Source organism: Acinonyx jubatus, chromosome B4, assembly GCF_027475565.1.
Source record: "Acinonyx jubatus isolate Ajub_Pintada_27869175 chromosome B4, VMU_Ajub_asm_v1.0, whole genome shotgun sequence".
Taxonomy (NCBI): Eukaryota; Metazoa; Chordata; class Mammalia; order Carnivora; family Felidae; genus Acinonyx; species Acinonyx jubatus.
In genome coordinates this window covers 106,642,299-106,668,973 of record NC_069387.1, presented here as the reverse complement: position 1 = coordinate 106,668,973, position 26,675 = coordinate 106,642,299, and the positions used below count along the sequence as shown (strand labels likewise).

At 35.0% G+C, this 26,675-nt stretch overlaps 1 protein-coding gene across 4 annotated transcripts in view; it reads left to right on the top strand.

Annotated features, from left to right (window-relative positions):
• MGAT4C (MGAT4 family member C) overlaps positions 1-26,675 on the top strand; it is a 720,391-nt gene that overhangs the window by 441,120 nt on the left and 252,596 nt on the right. The gene's annotated exons all lie outside the window — the stretch shown is intronic.

Genomic DNA, 26,675 nt, shown 5'->3' with positions numbered 1-26,675 from the left:
TAATCAAGGAAATTCTCTAAGTCTAGAAAAAAAAAAATGGCACATGGAAGATTTTAAACACTGTTCAGGAGTTCCAAAGCCTTTAAATTCACTTCAAGCTTGCCATTGAGAGACACTCCTGCCATCTCAACTCTTCCACACAATGACAGTTGATGGGCCTACCCAGAGTCAGTGGACACACCATAGAAACACTATACAATGACTTCTGATCATGTCAACTAAAATTATAGGTTCTTTGTATTTGACACAAAATAAGTACCCTACATTGATATATTAAAAATATAAAACTTATACTTAGCAAGTAGCAGAATTGGAATTTGACTGAGGTTTGTCTGAATTCAAAAAGCCCTGCCTTATACATACTATCTGCGTGAAGAAACAAAAGTGAGCAACCAGGTGGGTTAACAAAAAAGTGTTGCTCTCTTGCACTGTTGGCGGGAATGCAAACTGGTGCAACCGCTCTGGGAAACAGTGTGGTGGCTCCTCAAAAAATTAAAACTACCCTACATAGATCTACCCTATGACCCAGCAATATCACTGCTAGGAATTTATCCAAGGGATACAGGAGTGCTGATGCATAGGAGCACATGTACCCAATGTTTATAGCAGCACTTTCAACAATAGCCAAATTATGGAAAGAGCCTAAACGTTCATCAACTGATGAATGGATAAAGAAGATGTGGTTTACGTATACAATGGAATACTACTTGGCAATGAGAAAGAATGAAATCATGCCATTTGCAGCAATGTGGATGGAACTGGAAGGTATTATGCTGAGTGAATTAAGTCAGTCAGGAAAGGACAGATATATGTTTTCACTCATATGTGGATCTTGAAACTTAACAGAAGACCATGGGGGAAGGTAAGGGGAAAAAATAGTTACAGAGAAGGAGGGAGGCAAACCATAAGAGACTCATAAATACAGAGAACAAACTGAGGGTTGATGGGGTTGGGGGAGAAGGGAAAATGGGTGATGGTATTGAGGGGGGCACTTGTTGGGATGAGCACTGGGTGTTGTATGTAAGCGATGAACCACAGGAATCTATCCCAAAAACCAAGAGCACACTTTACACACTGTTTGTTAGCCAATTTGACAGTAAATTATATTAAAAAATAAAATAAACATTAAAAAAGTAAAAAATAAAATAAATAAATAAAATATGACAAAGATTATTATGTTACATGAAGATCACAACATTCACCTTACTGGAGACTCTCACCCTCGCTGGCTCTGAGAAAGCTAGCAGACACGTTGAAGTGGAAGAAACACCAGTCCAGAATTGAGGATTTCAGTCTTAGAGCCACAGGGAATAAAAGTCTGCTCAGTTGAGGCTCAGATGAGACCTCAGCTGACACCGTGATTACAGCCTGGGAGATTTGACAGTAGAGAACCAACTAAGCTATACCTAGATCCTGGCCCATAGAAACTGTGAGATAATAAAAGTGTGTTGTATTTAAAAAAAAAAGAAAAAGAAAAAGAAAAAGAAAATGTGATGCTTATTACATGGCACTTGCTTTTCACACTGTCCAGTTTGGGGTAAAGAGTAATGCCTGCTCCTAAAAAGAATCACCTCCATTTACTTGTTTATTTATTTGTTTGTTTGTTTATTTATATTTTTTGAGAAGAGAGAGTGCCCATGCACAAGAGAGCAAAACCAGGGGAGGAGAAGAGGGAGAAGGAGAGAGAGAATCTTAAGCAGACTCTGTGCCCCCCATAGAGCCCTATGTAGAGCTTGATCTCATGACCCTCGGATCACAACATGGGTCAAAATCAAGAGTCAGACACTTAACCAACTGAGCCACCCAGGTGTCCCATCTCCCATTTCTTTTAACAAAACTTTTTAAAACTCTTATGTTTTATTTTACTTTTTAGCTTGATATTCCATGTTTTAGGCAGAAAAGGAGAAACTTGTGGGTACCAGAGAAAGAGTACGCTGGTGGTAATAAAGTACCCTGGTAAGCAGGTTGGGCTAAGTCATTTTCAGGGCCCAGTATAAATGAAAATATGGGACACATTCAAAAGGCAGAAGAAAGTCTTGTCTTCTTCTGTGATCCTTCTTGAATTGTCATTTTTTTATTTTCTATTAACGTCCTACCATTCAAGCATCAGGATACTCTGAGGGTGAGTATAGTGCCTCAGAGTTAGTTCCCTGAGGCCAGCTCCCTAACTCGGTTCCCAGGGTTCGTGCGCCTAACTTTAATTCTCACCTTGCCTGTGCCCAGGCCTCTGCTGGGGTGGAGAGATGTGAAGTACCTGCACTGGAGCAGGGGGGCTTCTGGCCACGAACTCGTTCTGGGAGATGAGGAGCTAGAAGGAGACAGAAGAAGACGGGATGATGTGTGAGCAGGGGCTGGAAGCCCCAACTCAGGATTCACTGTCCAATTAAACTTCACTTACAAAACATAAAGTTGTTAATAAATTCAAGACAGCAGCCATAGAGTATGTTTTAAGCATCAAGACCCCTCCTGAGTGTGGGAACCCTTTGCAACTCTGATGATCTCAGAGTGGTAAAGCTAGCCCTGCTTATAGGACATGTTCTTAGAAACAGGCTACAGTTGCCTTGGTTCCTCCAATTTACTAGGGGTCCTAGATAACAGGTGACAACAAAGAAGCCAGAATTGGACCCTGTGAGGCTCCCATTAAAAATGAATTTAGACCAAAGCAAAATGCTGAACCTCTTTATAAACCAAACCATTGACGGAAACAGAGAATAGATGACACCATAGAGCTACCCTTCAGAGACCATTTATAGAGAATTAATTATGCCCTAATCTCATAGAAAGGAAGGGGATCCAGACAAGAACACAGTAAACAGCAGGATCAGTCAGGCCTCGTAGATAGGTAGAGGTAAAGTTAGGAACACTAGTTTCTACCCTATCTCTTACCTTTTCAATAGTAAGCCTGCAGTCAGGTAGTCCCCTGGACCAAATCCCCCAACCTGTAGCAGGGAAGTCAGTACAGGGTGATGAGAGTATTCACATAGATTTAAATATTCATTGAATGACTTGTCAATATCAGATTTGTCATAAAATTTGTGCTTCAGTTTCTCCATAAAATCAGAAGTTTTGTTAATATTGGCCAGAGCTGAAGGGTGCCTATTTCTTGTTTTCTGCTGGTGCCAACAGGAATGCTTGTTTGCCACACCATTCTCTTTGTCTCCAGAGGGAAGATGTCACTCTTTTATTTTTTAATTTTTTTAATATTTATTTATTTTTGACAGAGAGAGAGAGACAGAGAGAGAGACAGAGCATGAGTGGGGGAGGGGCAGAGAGAGAGAGGGGGAGACAAAGAATCGAAGCAGGCTCCAGGCTCTGAGCTGTCAGCACAGAGCCTGATGCAGGGCTCGAACTCACAGACCACAAGATCATGACCTGAGCCGAAGTCGGACACTTAACCGACTGAGCCACCTAGGCGCCCCTGAGGATGACACTCTTAAATCAACTTTCACCTTTTTTTAGGACAAAGATTTATGTGTGTTTACTTCTCAGTTGTGGGATGAGGAAAGCCACAAAAAGTACATCCACCCCAATGTACTCATTTGCATTACTTCAAACAGAAAAGTGAGTTTGAGACCCTGCCTTTGCACTTGACTTTTACCTTTAGCTCATACATGATTCTGCTTCATACGGTCCTCTTGCTTTTTTCTGCTCCTTTTTTATTGTAGTTATTTTTCTAATCGAGCCTTTACCTTCCTCTTCCTGTTACTTTATCCTACATCCCTTTTCTCCTTCTCCCCATTTTCCCACCAGTTTCTTTTCATTGAGGATATTCTACTATCTCATTTTTATACTACTTTTTTTTTAATGCAAGCTGTGTAAAAGAAAGCATAAGGAAGACAAAATTGTTCTTAAAATTTCGGACTCTTTTTTTGAAACTTACTGGAATCTGGGCAGTTTACTGAAGAGCAATAAAATCATCAAGAAAAAGATAAGCAGCACAGCCATTTCTTAATTTATTTGTCTCTAGGTTTTATTGTTTCAGAGGAAATTTCAAATACTTATAGCTACTGATTTAGAAAACGATCTCATTTCTTTAGCTAACTTCTATCTAGAGATTGAGTTACTGATTGTCAGTGAGCTGGCTGAGTACACTTGATTGGATTCAGGTTGTTGTTCAATTCTGCACACATTAGCAGATCCACACCATTAGGGCTTTATAAATGAAGGTCACAATACTTATTTGATTTGATTTTGAATAAGCAGGCAATTTAAAGATTAGAGAATTGGGATAATGTGGTAGTTGTCTGAATACTATGCTAGCACCTGACTAAATGAGAACTCTTTAATAGGACTGGATCAAACAGTATTGTGGAAACACAATGGATATCAATAAAGAATAGATTCCACGTTTTTATTATTAAATCAAATACTAACACTAAAACAGTTTCTTCAAAAGGATATAGTATTCTAGTTACATGTTCAGAAATCCACTTATGACTTTAGATAAGCCTTTTCTCCTCCAAGGTCTCTTTAAAAATAGTATAAAATAAAGATAACAATCTAACACCACAAAGTTATAAACATCAGTAAATGCTAAAAAAGAAAAAGAATCAGTCAAGTAAATGAAGATCTAATTAGCTTTACCAACCTATTCATGGATTGTGCAGCCTCCCATCTAACAAGTAGACTATAGTTCTCAGGAGTTGTACAAAATGGAAGATTTATATAGGAAGGAGGGTGGTGTAGGAAAGTTATTAGTGAAAGAAAGGAAAGAATTGTTTCAGTCAAGATCACCTTCCCTTATGGGGTGAAGGCAGGAGGTCTTGTTATACAGGTCTTCTCTTCCTCTGGGGGATGGAGAAGGCCCATGTGATGCTGATGAGAAAATTTCTGACTGACTTCTTAAGACTACATTTCTGAGGGGCTTGAAACTGCCAAGTAGTTTAGGTATCAAGTACAAATTTGGTGACCTGGCTTATGTGCCACCATCTTGAGCCTGTGGTTTTCTTTTATTTTTTTTTAATTTTTTTCAACGTTTTTTATTTATTTTTGGGACAGAGAGAGACAGAGCATGAACGGGGGAGGGGCAGAGAGAGAGGGAGACACAGAATCGGAAACAGGCTCCAGGCTCCGAGCCATCAGCCCAGAGCCTGACGCGGGGTTCGAACTCACGGACCGCGAGATCGTGACCTGGCTGAAGTCGGACGCTTAACCGACTGCGCCACCCAGGCGCCCCTGTGGTTTTCTTTTAAACATAAGATAGTGACTAGAAAAATAATTACCAGAGTTATTAAGTAGCAGGTTGTTAAGTTCATACTAGACAATGGTACAAAAAATATATATATCATTATCCATTGAGGACTTCTGTTTTTGATGGAAGCAGAGAAAAAAAATCCTTTTCTCTGGTTTACTTCTCAGAGTTTTTGTATTTTTTTTTTCCATTCTCATCTTCCGCCTCTCTTTTTCCTCCTCCAACTCCTCCTCCTCCTCCTCTATCCTCCTTCCTTCTTTTTAATGGGCTATTTACTGAAATCATTACCATCAATGTTAGGCTGTTACATGACCAAGCAGGCAATCAAGCTTTTCTTGAAACAATAAATAAATACTTAACCTAAATCCTTGTGTCCCTGTGTGTGTGTGTGTGTGTGTGTGTGTGTGTGTGTGTGTGTGTTTGGTTTGGCCAAAAATTGTCCCTCTATCCAGTGTCTTTTAACTGAAAGTGAGATTGCCGTTAGTCTCATAAGCTTCTAGAGATTTATATAAATTCAAAGTTTTCAGCAACTATACCTGGAGAGAAATTAGATATGTAACCCACACTAAGGGTAGGGTTAGTATTTTATTTGTATTTTTCTCTCTAATATATGTCTGGCACAAAATAGGCATTTAGAATTTTTTAAATGAATAAAATAAACAATTAATAAAAGGAGCACACTTTTTAAAAAATAAGATATTATCCAGGTAGAAAAAGTGTTCAAAGGTTCTGTATATGCATTATCAATGTGTATGTGTGTGTGTGAATTTGTATGTGTACATACAGATAATTTATTTTTTAAATACTGTTTTTAAGGTTTGTCACATTAAAAAAATTAAATAATACACAAATAGCTGAAAATATTGCCTTCAAAATATCCCATAACAAAATAAGTGTAGGCAAAATTTTCCTGCAGAAAAAAGGAAAACTGTGTTCTCCCTTTATTTAACGTAAAACTGTTGTATAGGGTAGCTCCCCAGCCATAGACTTTCCTCCCTCGCCCTGTTTGCATATGAGTGGAACTTTTTCACTATTTCTAACTGATGGCTAGATGGCGATAATTCTTATTATCATTTAGAATGGAATTCATTTATCCATCCTATCCTTCCACAAATATTTATTTAAAATCCACTGTGCAGTAACTAGTATGTTCAATAAGATTACAGTAAAATTATAAGCAATGTAGCAATGTAGAAATATGCAATATATCTTATGCAATACGCCCAAAGCCTCTAGATAATAACTATAAATTTACTACAACATAGTATTAAATTCTTATGATCAGTATGAGACAACTGTAAACATAAAGCATTGTATTCATTAGTATGTGATATACAGTACTTATGATAAATCCAGACATTCTAGTAGAATCTATTAAGGACAATATTTTATCTTAAGTGATAGTCTTCTGTTTTGACTTCAATGAATATTTTATATGTTAACCAATTATGATGAGTGGCTCAGGAAGCGGTATGATTGAAAAATCCCAAATATAGAAGTAACATTTTTTTTTCGATTACAAAAACATTCTCTGGAAACTATGCATTTATGTATATGAGTTTTTTCCTTACATACATAATTTTATTATGAGAATTTTCAAACATGGTGAAAATGGAAAGAATTTTATAGTACCCCTCCAACTACATTAACATATTCCACTCTTAACATTTTAATACATCTGCTTTCTTATTTATCTTTTCATCTATAATTCAATCATTATTTTATATATTTAGAAAATATTTGTAGGCTCAGTACACTTTCCCTAAATATCCTCACATATATGTAATCATCTAAAGGTCAATATTCATTTATAATTTATTGTTTCAAATTTTTTATTAAGTTTTAATATTAATTCCCTTATAGTTAACATACAATGTTATATTAGTTTTAGGTGTACAATATAGTGATTCAACACTTCCATACATCACCTAGTGCTCATCACAAGTGAACTCCTTAATCCCCATCTCCTATTTTACCTGTCCTTGCACCCAACTCCCCTCTGGTAACCATTAATTTGTTCTTTATAGTTAAGAGTTTATTTCTTGGTTTCTCTCTCTCTCACCCCTCTTCCTTCCTCCCTTTGCTCATTTGTATTGTTTCTTAAATTCCACACATGAATGAAATCACATGGTATCTATGTTTCTCTGGCTGACTTATTCCACATAGCATTATACTCTAGCTCCATCCATGTCACAGCAAATGGCAAGACTTCATTCCTTTTTATGGCTGAATAATATTCTACCTCTTCTCTGTTCATCTATATCAATGCACACTTGGGCTGCTTCAATATCTTGGGTAGTGTAAATAATGCTGTTGTAAACATAGGGGTGCATATATTAATTTATAATTTATCTTAAAATAAAATATCCATTTAATAAAATGCCCATGTCTTAAGTATATCACTTCATGAATTCTGTATATAAACCTGAGCAATTCAACCACTTTAACATTAACCTCACATAAAAAAAGCATGCTTTAAAAAAAATTTTTTTTAATGTTTACTTATTTTTGAGAGAGGGAGAACAAGCAGGGGTGGGGCAGAGATAGAGGGGACAGAGGATCTGAAGCAGGCTCTGCCCTGACAGCAGAAAGCACAACACACGGCTCAAACTCTGGAACTGAAAGATCATGACCTGAGCTGAAGTCGGATGCTTCACAGACTGAGCCATCCAGACGTCCCAGCCAGGTTTTCTGATAGTCAGTCTCTTCCCCACCCAACCCCAGAGGCAATCACCATCCTGAGTAATTTCACCTCTTGTAGAAACCCATATAAATGACAACATACTGCATGTATTCTGTTGTGTAGTTGTCCCTCATTTAGCATTTTTTTTTAGATTTATACATGTTATTGTGCTTAGCTGATATTTCATTGTTAATGCTGAACAGTGTTTCATATATAAATATACCTCTCTTTTTTATCCATTCTGTTGATGGCAACTTGAGAAGTTTTCAGTTTTTATTTATTTTGCTTAAATTTGCTATGTGCTTTCTTGACAAGTCTCCGTAGACATATTTTTATTATTGTTTAAATGTTTATTTTTGAGAGAGACAGAGAGAGCATGTGTGCATGGACTGGGGGGCAGAGAAAAAGGAAGAGAGAGAATCCAAAGCAGGCTCCATGCTGTCAGCACAGAGATGAGGGGCTCAATCCCAGGAACTGTGAGATCATGACCTGAGCCAAAATCAAGAGTCAGACACTTAACTGACTGAGCCACCCACCACCCAGGTGCCTCCGTAGACATATTTTTATTTCTCCTAGGGAAAGGTACTTTAAATGGCTGAAAGTGAACAACTTTATAGAGAGTAAGTAGGTATTATTTTTAAGAGTTATTTACTTTAAAATCAGGTTTTAGGAAATTGAAGAATTTCGTTAAAATAAAACAGTCTTTATTCCTATAAATATAAGCAATCAAAACATAATAGTATTTTTTCAGCTAACGTTAATTTAAGTGTTGAAGATCACTATATACTATTTTGAACCAAACCTAATTTAAACCATAATTAAAATAAATATATTTTTAAAGTTTTTTTAAAATATTTACCTATTTTGATATATATAGAGAGGTGAGAGAGAGAGTGTGTGAGCAGGAAGGGACAGAGTCAGATGGGGACAAAGGATCCAAAGCAGGCTCTGTGCTGACACCAGAGAAGCCAGTGCAGGACTTGAGCTCACTAACCGTGACATTATGACCTGAGCCAAAGCCAGACACGTAGCCAACTGAGCCACCTAGGTGCCCAAAACACATGTATTTTTAATGTAGACCTGAAGGAATACATCAGTTTGGCTGCCCCACCAAACCACTAGGAACTAGGCAACGTAAAACAGCAGAAATTTATTGTCTCACACTTCTGAAGGCTAGAAATCTGAAATCATGTACGACAGTATGATGCTCCTTCTGAAACAGGATGAAATACCTTTTAGCCTCTCCCCTACTCTCTGGTGGTTTGCTGGCAATCCTCAACATCCCTTGGCTTGCAGCTTTAGTACTTCTGTCTCTGCCTCCAGTGTCACAGACTATTTTCCTCTGGTGTATCTATCTTTTCTCACAAGGACACCAGTCATATGGCGTTACAGCTTACTTTAACGACCTATCTTAATTACATCTGCGAAGACCCTATTTCCAAACAAGGTCCCTGTCACAGGTATTAATGGTTAAGACTTCAACATATTTACCCAGGGGGTCACAATTCAATCTATATGATATTCGGTTTACATCCCATTATGAGTAGGTGTGAGATGGCGACAAGATTACAATTTTAGTCATTTATTCCTTAAGTATATTGGGATGTTAGATGAGGTCAAAATGATTTGACTGTTGACATAAGTGTTTTTTTTTTAGTTTTGCTAGAAATCTTTCACCTCATCAGTTTAATAGCTTTAGAAACAATTATATAGAAAGTAGAGTATGTAAATAACCGGCCATTTCCTTCAAACTCTTGCATGAAAACACAAAACCAATAACTTGTTTCACAAAATCAGCAAACCAATCCTGACTGAAAATAATCAGGGAGCTTGTACAATTCTGCCTCATGAAAGCCTATCCACCACCAAAAGTCCTTTGGAATAGCTGAAAACAACTTCTGTTAAAAAATGTGTATATATTTATATTTATATTTATATTTATATTTATATTTATATTTATATTTATATTTAATACACTCAAAGATTGTGTTTATTAATGTTAGTTCTAGCAAAACCACTCACTTTTTCTCTTGCTTCAGACTAACAACCTTTACATCAAGAAAGCCTAAAAATGGGGTGCCTGGGTGGCTCAGTTGGTTAAGCATCCAACTTTGGCTCAGATCATGATCTCATGGCTAGTGAGTTCAAGCCCTGCATTGTGCTCTGTGCTGACAGCTCAGAGCCTGCAGCCTGCTTTGGATTCTGTGTCTCCCTCTCTCTGCCCTTCCCCCCCTTTTAAAAATAAATAAACATTTAAAAAATTAAAAAAAAGAAAGTCTAAAAGCTGTTAGGAGTGTTTAAATTCCATAAGAAAGTAGAACTTCCACACTTTGTGTTATTTTGAAACAGTTACCTATTATCAATTCAAGTTTTATTTGCAGTGCCCAACATCTATTGTAGTAGATAGAGAGAGCATGAGAGATACAGAAATCAAAAGAGAGATAAAGGGATTGAGTTCAAGCAATATAATGGCATGAAAACTACAAAATTCTTAGGTTTTTTTAATCCCTTGAAAACAAACATATTCTAGCCAAAGTAAAAGAAAAGGTATCTGTTAGCTACAAATCTTGAGGGAAATTACAAATTGAAGACAGTATTCTTTAAAAAAAATGTTCCATATAGAGAAGTAAACATGTAATACCCTCCCTCACAATATGTGGAAACTAAGGGTCAGAGTTATCTAAGGTTACACAGCTAGATGAAGTCAGAGACTAGAATTCGATTCATTTATTTAAAACCCTGGAGTTTAATCATTTTACTTGTCTTTTAAAATGATCTTACTTTAACCATGCACCAAGGTTTATCTACAAAAGCTTGCTTTAAATCCCAGCTGTATAAAGGACTGAATCATGTAGAGAGAGAGATTAATACTATCTTAAATGCTATTCTATCATAAGATTCTGATTTCATCTATTCCTATGGGCACAATGCAGCTAATGGTCTCTTTTAAAGATTTAAAGGTTTATAAGTGTGTGTAAGTAATTCTATTGGATTCTAAGTCTTGTATTTCAATTAGAAATTTAGAGAAGCCAGCATGGCTTGCAGCCTGAAAGGGAGGAATATGAACACAATCAATAAATAATAACAACTTGGAACATTAGCCTTAAACGAATAGATATGTAGGTCTAAATCAAATTGTAAGTTCTCCTGCTTTTATTTATTTTTTTATTAGAGCAATATAACTGAAATTTGTTCCACAAAATAGGGAATTAAAATGTTAGGAGTTACAATGAGAGTTCTGGAAGAAGATGTGAGGAAAAAGTAGAAGTAAAATTAGTATCTGAAAACTAAGGGGGAAAATGTTTGAGGCTCTGCTTTGTGAGGTGACAAAAGCCTGTATCTTCACAGAGTGAGGGAAGAGTTACTTCCTTTCCTCAGGATAAAACTTGTCATCGTTTCTTGGAATCTTGGTCCTTTAGCATCATCCTCCATACCAACCATCTCTCCATTCAGAGGCAGTAAAAGTCTGTCCACTTTTGAAGTCACTGGTTGGCTTAGAGTCTCAGATTTCCTCATCTTGGAGGAAGAAAATGGGTCGTTAGAAAAATAAATAAATAGTGAAATAAATAAATGAACAAAAGAGATTACAGCGATTCCCTCTGTGTTATGGGCAATTTCATGCAAAATATCGATCTTTGTACAGCAAAGGCAATCAAATTCTCCTAAGGTTTATTTATAACTTGACTTTTTTTTCATGTTGCACTGTTTATTAAATCAGATGTATCGAAGTTTGTGTTTCTTTGAAACATTTTAGAAAATCTGCATATACAAACTTATTTACATACCAGAAAGTCCATTTGAATCCCTGTGTGTTTACACTTTGGAACAAAACATTGATTCAGGAAAGAATAATTTCAATGACTGAATATTAATAGTGCACTGGGATTGAGACACCAAATAGATTTTATTTAGATATGGATTTATTCTAAAGTTTCATAACTGAATAAAATAGATTAATGAAATATAGTAATACAGTATAAATCATTTTTTATTTAGGAGGTGACAGGAGATACGATGACTTTTGACCTATTTGTAAATAGGTAAACATTCTTATGAATACTTTATTTTGTCAAGTCTATTATCCCATCAATAATAGGGTTTACCGTAAACCTTGATTATACCTTTCTGGTGGAAAATTACATCAACACACATATGAATTAAGAATGAATATTGAGTTGAGATATATTAAAACGAGAGAAATTATTTTGAGGAGAAAAGATGTGTTACTTTAAGAGTATGTTTATTTTTATTTGTTAAAGTGAAAATACTTTACAACAAGATGATACAGACCTCTTGATGTATAGCACACTATCCATTAGCATAGTCACAGTAGATGACATTAGAAGATAATATGTCTTTCAAAAAGAAAGAAAGACAAAGAAAGAAAGAAAGAGACAGAGAGAGAGAGAGAGAGGGAGAGAGAAAGAAAGAAAGAAAGAAAGAAAGAAAGAAAGAAAGAAAGAAAGAAAGAAAGAAAGAAAAAGGAAGGAAGGAAGGAAGGAAGGAAGGAAGGAAGGAAGGAAGGAAGGAAGGAAGGAAGGAAAAAGCTGTGGCATGCATTTGGTGAGAGTGCCCAAAGATGCAAAAACAGAAAAATGTCTGTAGCTAGAACCATACCACTCACTAAGTACAAAATGGTACTAATTTGTGCTTTATAATAATGGTATTCCAAAATGGTACTAATTTGTGATTCATAATAATCACAGTATGCTGGACTGGAATTTACTTTCTGCATTCTACAAAATAAAAAATGGTTTTCAAGCAAGTTGATAACGTAAACAAGGAAATCATTTTTCCTACTTAAGAGTAAGGTCAGCAAACTTGCCAAGGCTTGGAAACAGTACTGTTAAAAAATAAATGAGCTCATGATAAATGATCCTTATCTTTAAAACTACTAACAGGACTCCCTGAGCTACAAAGGCCAGCTTAACATTATCCGTTTCCTTCAGTAATGCTTTGAGATGGTCTGTGTGTCAGACTTACTACTGTTGGTGAGCCCCTGAGTATGGATGAGTTAATGAGGACCTAGCATTGCCCTCCCACTTCATAAAGTGTAAACGGCTGAGCAGTAAAATTGAAGAGTTAATGTCTCTGAATGTTCCCTCTTGTCCTCCCCAGATCAGATTTGGTATCTCTCCTCTGAGTCCTGATAGCACACAGCAAATATTTCATTTAGAGCAATTGGCCCACTTTTTTTGAATTGATTTGATTGTTCTTAGATTGTCCTCCTTAGACAGTAAACATCTCTATTCTAGGATTATACCTAGCATAACTTTTATATCTCTGGGGCTAGAGACTGCCTAGAATATTACAGGTGCTTAAAAAGTGTTGAAATAACTTCGGTAAGTGTTATTTTGAGTTACTTATGAAGGATGAATGCTTGAGGTACGTTTTGGGTGGATTGTGGCAAGAAAAAAAGAGTAACTTTCACCTGTAGTTAGTGATCATGCTAGTAAATCTTGGTATTAAAATAAATTGAAATTATGAAATACAATTTACAAAAATGGTATTATTGTTAAATGTTAAGGTTTTTTTTTTTTTTTCTCGATTAGGAAGAATGCATTCAGGGGCTCCTGGGTAGCTCAGTTGGTTAGGCGACCAAATTCGGCTCAGGTCATGATCTCGCAGTTTGTGAGTTCAAGCCCCGCGTTGAGCTCTGTGCTGACAGCTCAGAGCCTGGAGACTGCTTCGGATTCTGTATCTCCCCCCCCTCTACCCCTCCCCTGCTCATGCTCTGTGTCTCTCTGTCCGTCAATAATAAATAAACGTTAAATATTAAAAAAAAGAATATATTCAATTTTATGCCATTAAAAGCATATACGTATGTGATTCCAAAGATTTATCTAGTAACATAGTGTCTTTCTCACATGGAAGCAGATAACCGTTCTGTTCCATTCTGAACATGGAAGAGAAGTTCTTCTGCATCTTGCATATATATTCCTCTGGCTGAGATTGCCAACTTTTGCCTAGAGGGACCTCAGACATTATTTGTTTCAGAGTTTTACCGAGATATCAATGTTATGGATGGGGATGTAGAATCTCCCGCTAGATTTGACAGTGTTATGCAATGCAACTTTATTTTAGACTCAGTCCATAAAATGCAAGTGAAGCTGAGTTTTCACAGAAATTCGGAGAGAGAGAGAGAGAGAAAGAAAGAGAGACAGAGACAAGCAGAGAGAGAAGAAAATATAGGGCTGTTGTTACATGGCAGGTTTTACTAAATAAAATTGTAACATGCAAGCTAATGCTTTCCAGTGACAGAAGGTTGACAAGCTGAGTGTATATGGAATTTGAAGTTGCTCAGTAGTGCTATTATCTCTTGGATGAAACAATCACCTCATATCTATCTTTGACATAGAAGAACCACTCTTCTGTGTCTTCCCCAGCCATTTCTAAATACGCACTCTATATACGTAGAAGCGTTTTGATCAATTTTTGGTTAACTGGTTTGAAAAACCATGTTTAGTTCCACTGTTGTAATTTAAGAGATGATGGGGTTTCTGTAATATATATGTTTTTAAAATTTCAGGACCACGTCTTCATGGTCAGGAGCAGACAACTAGTTTCTGCTGTAATTTACTTTTTAATAGAATAAAGTCTGTTTTTCTTCCATGATAGTTCTCGATGACTTGTATCTCAGTGTGAAGCCCCTGTCAATTCCTAACTAACAACAAAGGAAAAGAATAGAAAAAAAAATGAATGCACAGGGAGTAAAATGCCATTTCACACTGGGTGCTTTGTAAATGTGAGCCAACTCACACAAATCGTTTAGGGCATCAGTAGACATGGAGCTGAGCCAGAAGTGAAGAAAACATGTCCAAATAGAGAAAGTTTGCTCTGCAAATTGAAATTCAAGCCTGAAATTGAAAAGTTTGAGTTAAATCTACTGCAAAGGGCATATTTCATCCTTTGCTCATTTTTCCCTAAAATACAAAGTTTATTAAATATTAAATTTTGCTACAGATTCTTCACATATTTCCAATCTCCTTCCACTTAAGCTTCTGACATAGTAATTATCACTCAGGTAAATGGTAATAAAAGCATAATGCTAAATATTTGAACAATTTCATCTGAGCTTTCACAAGGAAGAAGTAAAATATACTCTTCTGTGTAATTATAGTTCAATATGGAAAATAGAATTTGGTGTTATTGGCTCAAAGCAAATACCTTTTAAATCATTGCATAATATGTTTGATAAAAAACAGCTTAGGTATAAATTGGAAAATGTTTATAGTAAGTACTTTGTGATTTCATTATCTGAGATTTGAGTATCAAGCTCATGAATGTGAAAGTATTTTATAATCCAAAAATTAGATTTGATATAGGAGGTGGGATAAAATTTATTGACAAAACCAAAAGAAAAAGTGGAATTAATAACATATAAAAATTATTTGTCCCTTGTGATCTAATTGAAGCACAAATAGAGTTCTTTACATTTCCAAATTTTGATCTACAGTATTATTTACCAACATTCAACAGACTTTTTTAGGTGGACCTTTATTGGCAAAGCTCAGCGTACTCCATAAATTTTCTGATTCTTCACCCACACCCCAGCAGAAGAAAGAAAAGTACATTTATTTCTAAACCTTACAGAAGGTTATGATAGATATGTTTTTAAATAATATTTACACATGATTATAAAAATAATATACACTCATCGGTGAGAATTTCTAAATTGCATAAGAGTGTAGGAAAAACAAAGCAATAAATTAAAATTCAAGTTTATTCTCTTAACAACTGATTTTTGGATAGCTGATATATACCAAGTACTGAAGTAAGTGTTGAGCATCTATATGTAAGTAAAGTACAATACCCTTGGTTCTTGCTTGTGGTCTAATGGTTAATTACCAGAGCATATGGATAGCTCTTTTTAATATTTTATCTTATTTCAATACAATAGAATTTCTCATTGTGTTTTTCCCCACTTAATTTTCATTAATTCATTAAAATTTTCCCCAAACATAATTTTTCATGGCTGCATCATAAATTATGCTTTCCAAAACCTTTGCCATGAAGTTGATGTTTCAGATTTGTCCCAGTTTCACTATAACAAATAATACGATGAAAAATATATTTATATATTGATAACATGTTTTGATTGTCCCTTTATCATAAAATTCTAGAAGTAGAATTCCAGAGGCATAAGTTATTGTATCAGTCAGAGTGCTCCAGAGAAACAGAATAGTAAGATATCTATTTCTGTTCCTCTTAAGAACCAGAAAATATATATGTTTTAGATATTTATATATGTTTGAGACAATGGGAAATTGTCTCACATAATTAGGGAGGTTGAGAAGTCCCACAGTCTGCAATCTACAAGCTGGAGACCAGGAAAGAATTAGTGTAATTCAGTCCAAATCCAAAGGATGAAAATCAAGGATTTAACTCCTATTCCGAGAGCAGGAGAGATGAGATATCTTATTAGCTCACTCATGAGGCAGAGAAAATGGGGCAAATTCCCTCTTTCTCAGCCTTTTGTTTTATTCAGGCCCTCAATGGACAATGGGGGAGAGCAATCTACTTTACAGAATTCATTAATTCAAATATTAATCTCATCTGTAAACACCCTAGCAGGCACGCCCAGAAATAATCTTTAATCTGGGTTACCTCTGGCCAGTAAAATTGACACATAAAATTAAACCACTATACTTATAAACATTTTAAAGCTCCTGATCTGCAATGTCAAATTGACTTTCAGAAAGATTTCAACAAAATTATATGACTTCTAATGCCATATACAAGTTTGCATCTCATCAAATATTTACAGATGATCAGTATTATTCTGCTTTATGATATTTAATGATTTGATGTGTCCAACATATCTCTCTGTTATACTTTTGTTTATTATGACTAATTAAGTGAAATATTTTATGGTTATTAAGCATTTGGATTTCCACTTTTATGAGTAACCTCTCACTGAAAGTCAGCTACAACACAGTGACTTTAAACTTTGCACTTTCAAACCAACTCACACCAGCTACACGCCTACTAACAATACATGAAAATTCCCATTTCTTCATATCCTCACGATATTTGATTTTATTGAACTTTCTAATTTTTCTAATTACCACTGATTTTGCCTTCTAAGACACTTCTGTGAATTTCTTTTTTCAGACTTTGTCCCTGTTTATTAATTTCTTTCTTTTTTCCTCTTTCATTTGCTGGAGATACTCTAAGGTTCTAAATATTAAGCTCTCGCCAATTTTTGGTTTGCAAATAAGTCTTCACATAATTTTGTCTCTCAGTGAATAAAAATCATTGTTTTTATGTAGTGAAGCCTGTCTGGTTTTCTCTTTAATGTTTTTTTTTTTCCTCCTTTGGACTTTATGAATCATTTTTTGCTCCAAATCATGACCATAAATATACTGCTCTCAATTCTCTTCTATTAGCTATATGAATATGTATTTATGCATGTATATATCTATCTCTCTTTTACTTGCATCATTTATCATTTATCTATCTTTACATTTATACTTTTTCTCCATATAGTAAACCATTGTTTTACAACATAATTTGCTTTAAATTGTATTATTATTTTCCATTGAATTTTGGTACATTTATCATATATCAAGTTCTTATATTTACATATCCTCCTTCTCTATTCTGCTAGTGTCAATATGACACTATAGTACATCTAAATACATAGGATGAGTGATCCAATCTCTTTATTCTTCTTTTCTCAAAGTTGAATGCAATTTTCATAAATCTCTTGAGTTGTAGGATATAGTCAAATGTGCAACAAACAACTCTCAATTGATCAAAGGATCAATTCTGTCTTTCACAAATAGACCCTTCTGGTTTCTTAGTAATTTTCTATGGAGATATGTTTAGTCTTTCACATGTATGTAGCATTATTAGTCAGCTGGGATTTAGGAAGAATCTATACGCATTATGGTTCTTAATCCTTTTGCAATTAACCTGACCCCAGAATCGTCCAATTAACTAATAGGTATAGGCTCAAATATAGGTTAAATAAAATGTCAGCATGTAAATGGGATAAAATTCTACATAAAAATGTATTTTTAAAAGTTACTTTCAATAAAAAGTTGATATATATATATATATATATATATGTATACACACATATATACATATATTTCACATCAAATGGAAAATTATAATATTACTGTACTTCAGAGATTGAGGTACCATATATGCCTGCCTCCCAGTTTTTACAAGAATAAACTCTCCAGGACATAATCATCACAATTGTTAAATGTTCACAAGCTAATATCTTCATTCTTACATGCTGTTAATGCAAAGTTTTTGCAAGGTATTTAAAAGCCCAGGTCACCTTGTCAATGGTGAAAATAGAGTATTACTTTGCCTCCCTGTGGATATCTTTTCTATTAATTTTATTGGGGTTATATCTTCTGTCAAGTTTTTCACTGCAGATTTAACCTTTCTTTTCTTCACTTGGGAAATATTTTCTTTTCCTGAGAAAATGGAAATCAACGATTTCAATTTGTCTTCATTTCACTTTACACCAAAAAGTATTTTAATCCTCAACTGTTACATTTATAAGATGCCACAAAATAAAAGTTATCAAAAATGTCTTTATAATTTTAGAAATAGAGTTTTAAAAGAATACTGAGTTAGAACAAAAGATCCATATACATTAATGAAATTTATGTAAATTATTTCATGTAAATAAATTACTGACAATTATTTTTCAGGAAACTGTAATATGTTGAGGATGGCTAGGTACTTGAAATCAAGGAATAGAGGGATAAGCAGCATAAAAGCATGGGTGGGTAGTGAGTAGCTAACAGATTTTAAACAAGGTTGTTATTATAGGATCATATTGTGTTTTAAAAGGATCATTTTCAGGGCACCTGGGTGGCTCAGTTGGCTAATCGCTGTCTCTTGATTTTGGCTCAGGTCATGATCTCACAGTTCCATTCGTGGGATCGAGCCCCATGTTGGGCTCTGCACTGACAGTGTGGGATTCTCTCTCCCTGTCTCTCTGTCCCTCCATTTGCACGCATGTGTGTTCTTTCACTCTCTCTCTCTCAAAAAATAAATAAATAAATAAATAAATAAATAAATAAATAAATAAATAAATAAAACTTATAAATAAAAGGATCATACTCCTAGCGGTGTGGTAACTTGGCTGGAAAGTGAGGTAGGCGAATTGAGAAATTTTGAAATGATTGAAGAAAGAGATTTTGTGACAGGTGTTGCAGAAAAAAATGAAAGGGAGACCTGGACAAAGATATCTAGGAAGTATCATTACTAGCACTATTGGCTGATTAGTGTTGGGAAGGATGGGTGGGAAAGAAACAAGAGTAAATGATGGAAGACTCATAGGTGTGTGGCTGAGGCAGCAAAGTGTTTCAGGGTTTCATGTTCTAAGGAAGGAATGAAGGAAAGCAGCATGTTTAGGGGTTAAGATGATGTGTTCAGTCTCCAATAGTTTGAGTTTATCTAAATACTAACCAAAGGAGATAGCCACTAAGCAGTTAGAAACATAAGCCAGACAGTAATTCTGACATAAAACTAGATATATTTGGAAATGAAATCACCATTGTTTCTTACATAGAATTATGTGTAAAACTCCATGATCTGACAGCAGTGTAGATCTCCAGTGTCATCTCACATGTTATTAATTTCTGTCATTAGGGCCCAACTACTCTAGATTTTATACTTAGAATATACCAAAGTTTATCTGTTTTAGGGGTTTTGCCTTAGCTGCCCCTAAAACATAGTTATTCCTTATAGAAAATAATTTTTGCCTCCATCTTATGCATTCCACCACCTATATTTCCTATAGTCTGTTTATCTTCTATCACTAGTGATTACAGTAGTCCCTGGACTCAATAAACATTTGTTGAATGACAGAATCTACCTTTGGATGTAGGAATGGACAAGATTATCCAAGAAGTGTTGAGAGAGGAAAGAAGAGGGCCTGTGGGAGAACCATGAATAACAATGTCTCAGCCACAATGAAACTGAAATACTTACCATTGCTTTACAAAGAGCAGTGCATTCAGATCATCACAATAGTTCTTCTGGAGCCATATGGCACACAAAGATATTTCTATCTATTTTTTAGGGGTGGAGAAAATTTTCAGGTTTTCCATTCAGCCCCATACCAAGACTATTCATCACCTATCCCTAACCAATAGAAATATTTTAAGTAAACATTTGAGAATTTGCCATCTTGCCCAATATAGTAAAGGTAGGGATGAGTTAAGACACTTTTGAGACTAGGTAATGATTAGCATGATGGTATGCAGGGAAAGTTATGTCATCTATGGAAAGGACAGTTCAATTAGAAATTAGGGGGGCACCTGGGTGGCTCAGTCGGTTAAGCATCTGACTGCGGTTTAGGTCATGATCTCACGGCTGGTGAGTTCAAGCCCCACAACAAGCTCTGTGCTGACAGTTCAGAGCCTGGAGCCTACTCCAGCTTCTGTGTCTCCCTCTCTCTCTGCCCCTCCCCTACTCACATTCTGTCTCTCTGTCAAGAATAAATAAACATTAAAATATTTTAAAAAAAGAAATTAGGAAGATGTCTGTAGAGTTCTGAAGAAAGAACGGGAAGAATGATATGTGTTTTGGAATATATTTACTTAAAACCAAAATAATCCATGAGCTTTTGGGAGCAAGAATGTAAAATGACAAGAGTAACAGCAAAAGACCAAAACACAGTGTTTTCTGAGATCAAAGTGAAAAGGAGGAAAGAGGAGCCAGCTAGCAAAGAGGACAATGTGGGCGGGGGGGGATTAAGAGAGCAGTAATGAAAAAGATAGGGCAGAAGTATGGGATGAAAGAGTGGATTTCAATAAGTAGGTGAAGATTAAATAAATAAATATATATATATATATATATATATATATATATATATATATATATATATATAATGTAGTAGGAGGCCTTAAAAAATGAGAATACAGAAATAACTATGAGATTTTATAATTAGGAAATCACCAGAAACTTTGAGCAGGCAATTTCATTACACTGATTGGCTTAAAAGTCTATATACGGTTAAACAAGAAAGGGGTAGAAATAATGTGGTGGCCATGGTTGCTAATCCATTGTAAACATTTTGTAACATTGCAGAAAGCCGAAAAACAGATTGTCTGGGAGGATGTATGAAGAACTTTTTACCTCTTTTGTTTTTTCAGAATAGCCAAGCCCTGGGTGTGTTTGCAGGCAGAGGAGAATGAGTGCAGTTGAGGAGGCACATTATGTTAGACAGAAAGAGGATAAATTTGGAAACAAAGTCCTAGAAGGAAAAAGTGATAAAAAGTAGGATTTAGGTAAAAAGTAGGTTTAATGGTGTGAATATTTTTTGTCTTAATATAAAAGAGGAAAATGTAGGAAAGAACAGATAAAGCTACATGAGACTTGAATTAGCCATAAGCTAGGGGAGGGGTAGGACAGGAGACTGAAGACAAATATAAGCTCTTGTTATGATATGACAAGTTAATGATTGACTAAGTGAAAGAGCTTCCAGGGAAGTCTTAGATATAGTTGGGCAGCATTAACATTTTTTTTTTTTAATTCCTGAATTGCTGCATGGCAGGCATACTCCTAGGGTCCCACAACATTTGTCATGGTCTCCGTCTACCCTGGCTGAGTTAGCACTACATGGTGGGAGATGTCATTACCAGGGGTTACAGTAGAAGAATTAAAGAAGAAGCATTAGACACTATTGCAGCATGGATTGCTGACCATTTCATACACTGAACTGCAGATGTGTCTTAATGGAAACTGGCCCAGTTGTTAAAAACTAGATTTAGACAGTAAAACTGTTCCCCAAATTAAAACAAAACAAAACAAAACAAAACAAAAATAATGAATAGGAAATGCTGCAGGATCCAGTTCCTTAATGGGAAGATACAATAAACATTATTCAATTACCTAAGAAAGTAACAACCTTGAGTTCCTAGAATATTTATTCTTGAAATGAATTTTGCCTTCCTATTATTTAAGAAAAGAGGAAAAAGGAACATACTCAACGATAAAAGTGAAAGTCACAATACTTTTTTTTTTATTTTTTGGTATAACCAGCTCATTATCTCAAAATAATTACATATTAAATATTAAATTAGATATATCTGTTTTGTTTTCAGCATGCAATCCCTCCCCCCATAGACACACACTGAACAACTCATTCTAATTAGTGAGAATTGAAGTACAGATGTTTCCTGACTTTGAATAGTTCAACTTAATAATTATTTGCCTTTATAATGTTGTGAAATTGATACACATTCAGTAGAAACTATCCTTTGAATTTTGAGTTTTGATCTTTTCCTAGAAAGCAATATGCAGTCTGACACTCTCTGATGACACTGGGCAGTGGCAGTGAGCCACAGCTCTGGGTCAGCCATGATGACAATTCAAGGGTAAACAACGAAAACATTTACAATCATTGTGTATCCACACACATTCTATTTTTCACTTTCAGTACAGTATTTAATAAATTGCATGAGATATTCAACACTTTTTTCTAAAATTGGCTTTGTGCTAGATGACTTTCCCCAACTGGAGTCTTATGTAAGAGTTCTGAGCATGTTTAAGTAGGCTAGGCTGAGCTATAATGTTCAGTAGGCTCGGTGTAGTAAAAGCATTTTCAATTTATACTCTACATTATAATGGGTTTATCAGTATGTAACCCTATTGTAAATCAAGGAAGATCTGTAATCACATTTATAACTAAGATCATTTTCAGTCTTTACTTCAAACTAAAAATCAAGTGTTCAAACGATAAGAGCTCAGTAGCTTATCTGTCATAAAAATCTTATTTACCATGGGTTGTACTGTTTTTAGAACATTTTCAAATATGCTGTTCTTTTTGGATCACTTGTGTATATTTCTAACATATCCCAATAATTTTCTCCCTTTTCCTTTATGTTAAATTACACACCCGGTAGCTTTCACTAATAGTTTAGAGATTAGCATAAGCTCTTTGAAACTATTAGTATATTGCTTGTGATGATCTACAAGTCCCCAAGTCTCAGGTTAAATAACAAACATTTATTTCTTCTACCTTTCTTTCACCACTCTAACACTAGATAACATACAGCAACTATTGTGTTGTCTTCTGTCAGGAAATCTGTTCCTACATGATTAAAATGCCATGCCAAACTCTAACTGTTATCTATTATCCCAATTAAGTTCAAAAAGAATAGAAGAGCCATCTTTGTGGAAAACAATACAGGCAATATAAGCTGTTATTAATTTAAAGACATCATATACCCCTATGACAGCTTCATCATAAGCTATCATTATTTCTAGATAGTCACCTATAATAACATTTCCAAAATCCACATGTTATTTTGTGTTCTTTGACTCGTGGGGGAAAATAGGCCCCAGTGAAAATCAGTGTTTGTCAAATGGAATAGCTCTCCTGACATCTTTGCTGAAAAATGAGTAGTAGGAGTTGTTTTCTTTATTTATAAATAACAGACTGAAAAATTATGAATGCTAGGTCTTTGAAAAAAAAGTACTAATTTCAACCTCTTTATAAGAAGTTGAAATAACCATTATAATTGTATATCTAAAATATAACATGCATTTTTAAATGATATTTTAATTTTGGGTTATAAAATGGAATTATTTTTGCTAAAGAGTTAGTGACTCTATAGTCAGGGTCATTCGTGCTAACTCCTGTATCAACAATACCACCAGAAATCCAGAAGTTTCAGTGACTGAATACAAGTAAAGTTGATCTGCTGTTCACCAAGCTCCTACCATCCTCTAATGCTTCCATCTTAACCTTAAAGAAGTGAGTAAGGGTGAAGGATCAGGCAGGAGGTTTTATAGACAAAAATTAGCCATATCACCTCAAGCTATTAAAATGGGGACTAAAAAATGTAACAGTAGCTATGCATCCAGGAGGAAATGGAAATGGTTTAATAAGAATATATCAGTATCTTCTTTACAGACTACTCTTCTGGTCACTAAATACTCCTTTCACATTATCTCCTATATTCTCAACTTCCCAAATGAACAACCCCCAGTCTCGACCGGTCACAGAATTTGGTTTATGTTCTGGGACCTTTGGTGGTGACAGTTTTCTTTATCAGATCCATGTATACAACCGTATCCATGGTTCTGAAATCTGAAAATTAAAAAACAAAAAAAAATCATGCTTTCTGTCCCCTGATCCTCCCAGTACACAAACTTACAGACAGAGACAAACTAACGTTAATAACTCCTGTGTGGAAAATGGGAGAAAAAAAGGCATATAGAAATCTTTGACTCATGGCATTTATGGAATCCAGCTATGCAGATATTGTAAAGTCCTAATTCCTGGAGAAAAAAGAAAGATCTTCAGTTAGGTTTGATTATCTTTACTGGGTAGAGCTCTGCTGTTAAGAAAATCAAATTCAGTGAAGGTTGTTACTTCTTATTCTCCATGGCCATATGTAAAGTGGGTATTGAAGAATATGTCTTTTTTGGCTATTCAACTTATAGAACCCATTTCATGCTCATGGAAATATGGTGTCCAAAAATTGCTTTAAAAATTACAGACTACGGGAGTGCCTGGGTGGCTCAGTCAGTTAAATGTTTGACTCTTACTTTTGGTTCAGGTCAAGATCCTAGGGTCGTGGGATAGAGCCTTGCATTGGGCTCCATGCTGAGCGTGGGGCCTGCCTAAGATTCTTTTTCCCTCTGCCCCTCTCCCCCACTCGTGTTCTCTCTCTCTCTCTCTATCTCTCTCTCTCTCTCTCTCTCTCTCTCTCTCTCTCCAAGATAAAAAAAAAAAAAACCTAAAGATTTAAGAATTACAGAGTCAAGGACTGTGGCTATTTGGCAATACAATTATATTAAAAACTTGGCAAACTATTTGCTTCTACTCAATTTCAGATACAAGGAGATAAAACTATCAGACTTTGTGCTCAGAAATGTTTCATTTCCTTGCTACCTTGCTGCCATATCTCCCTATTCAGTTTTGACTCAGATCATCTTGAGGCTGTCAAGCTTGAGTGGATAGAGCATGCCTTTTATTGGATCTTTGGCACAAATATGAGTCACTCTGCACACCTGAGAAACCTCACTGGGTCCTGGTTGTTCAGTCTTTCAAATACTATTTCTTACCTCTTTTTTCTTAACTTCTCTATTCTTTTTCATGTATACTTTAAATCTGCCAAGTATTTTCTGAGCTCATCTCTTGTACTACTTTACTGAAACCATCAATAGCAATAACAGACTCTGCTAACATGTATTTTCCAAACATCTATGTAACTGAATGGTTAGGTAAGCATTGGAGTGTTTTCCAAGCTACCACAGGTGACAGTTTTTAAATGTTTCATTGCAATCACCAAGTGACAAAACTGATTTATCCATATTGTTAATATCTGCTGACCAATAACTAAGCTAATGTGCCATATTTTAGTTTTTGTTATGTCAGCATCAAACTTTGCGGTGCTCGGATTTTTATTAGTCAGTGTAGTTAATGCTAACTGCTACAATAAGTAATCTGGAAAAGTTCTGTGCCATACTCACTCATACGAAGTCAGTGTGGATATTCATAATTGCATAACTTTCCTGAGAAGTTCTCATACAAAGAGTGATTTAGGGATTCAGCATCCTTGTACCTAGTAACCTCATCTTCTTTAAATATGATCTACAATGACTCTTTTCAAGGAGGAAAAAGAATAGAAGAATTGCTCTAGTGTGTTTATAGGTGGGCCTGGAAGCCTACATTTCATTTTTCAGTCATATGTTTCCAATGGAAATTCAGAGGCTATGAAATATGGGTTAGCTATGAACCTAGGAGAAAGAGTGTCTTAACAGTAAATAACTGAAAAAGGAAAGCATAATAATGCAAAATTAAACTTTAAAAACCCAGTGGAAAATGCTATTTATTTTATTTTATCTTTCTGTAATTTAACTTTCTTGTAAAAAATTCACTTTCCTCATGGAAACTATTGTCAAACTGTCATGAATAGTCAATTTGTAAGGTTTTCATGTCTAATAAATATTCAGTTTACTGACACATTTTAAAATGTAAATGCTTATTAGAGTAGAGAATATTGGCCCATTAATTGTATTATTTTCTACACCCCAGTTCTTGTTTCCCAAACAAGTTCAAGTATGTGCCAATTTTGAAACTCATTTTTATGGAAAGCTTAATGTGGAAATAGTGCATGGCCACTTACTGCTGAAGATGGAGGTTTAATTAGGGCATCTCTAATGTTCTTTTTACGGCTAACGTTTTATCAAATGTGACACCCTTAAATTTAGGCAAGTCATGTTAGGATAGTATTTTAATGTGCACAAAATTTCAGACCCTGTCTTCATTCACTCAACATAACAATCAAATTTAGTTTCTGATGATATTTTGAAAGAACAAAAAACTGATAGAGAAATTAAAATGAAAAGACTTTTAAGAAAATTTTTGTTCTGATTTGTAAAGAGTATGCTCACAATAGAAAAAAATAAGAAACAAAAGGAAGAATCAAGAAGAAATAAAAACTTCAAAGACATTAACACCCCCCAAATACGTTCTATTTTATTGTCTTCCTTTTGTGTGTGCATGTTTTATAAAAATGTGATTTTCTAAATATACAGTTTAATTTTTCATTTCCATTAAGTATTTATAAATCATTAAATAGTGTATGAATACATTATTTAAATGCATGCATAACATTCCAACATATAGATGTCACATTATTTATTTAATCAATCTTCTATTAAATACTTAGGCAATTTGCATTTTTCACTGACATGAATTATCTGTAAAATTATCTTATGCACAGATCTCTATATACATCTCTGAAGAATTTAGGATATATTAATGTTGTTGACATTTTTGAACAAATATTATAAAATTGTGTCCTTCTG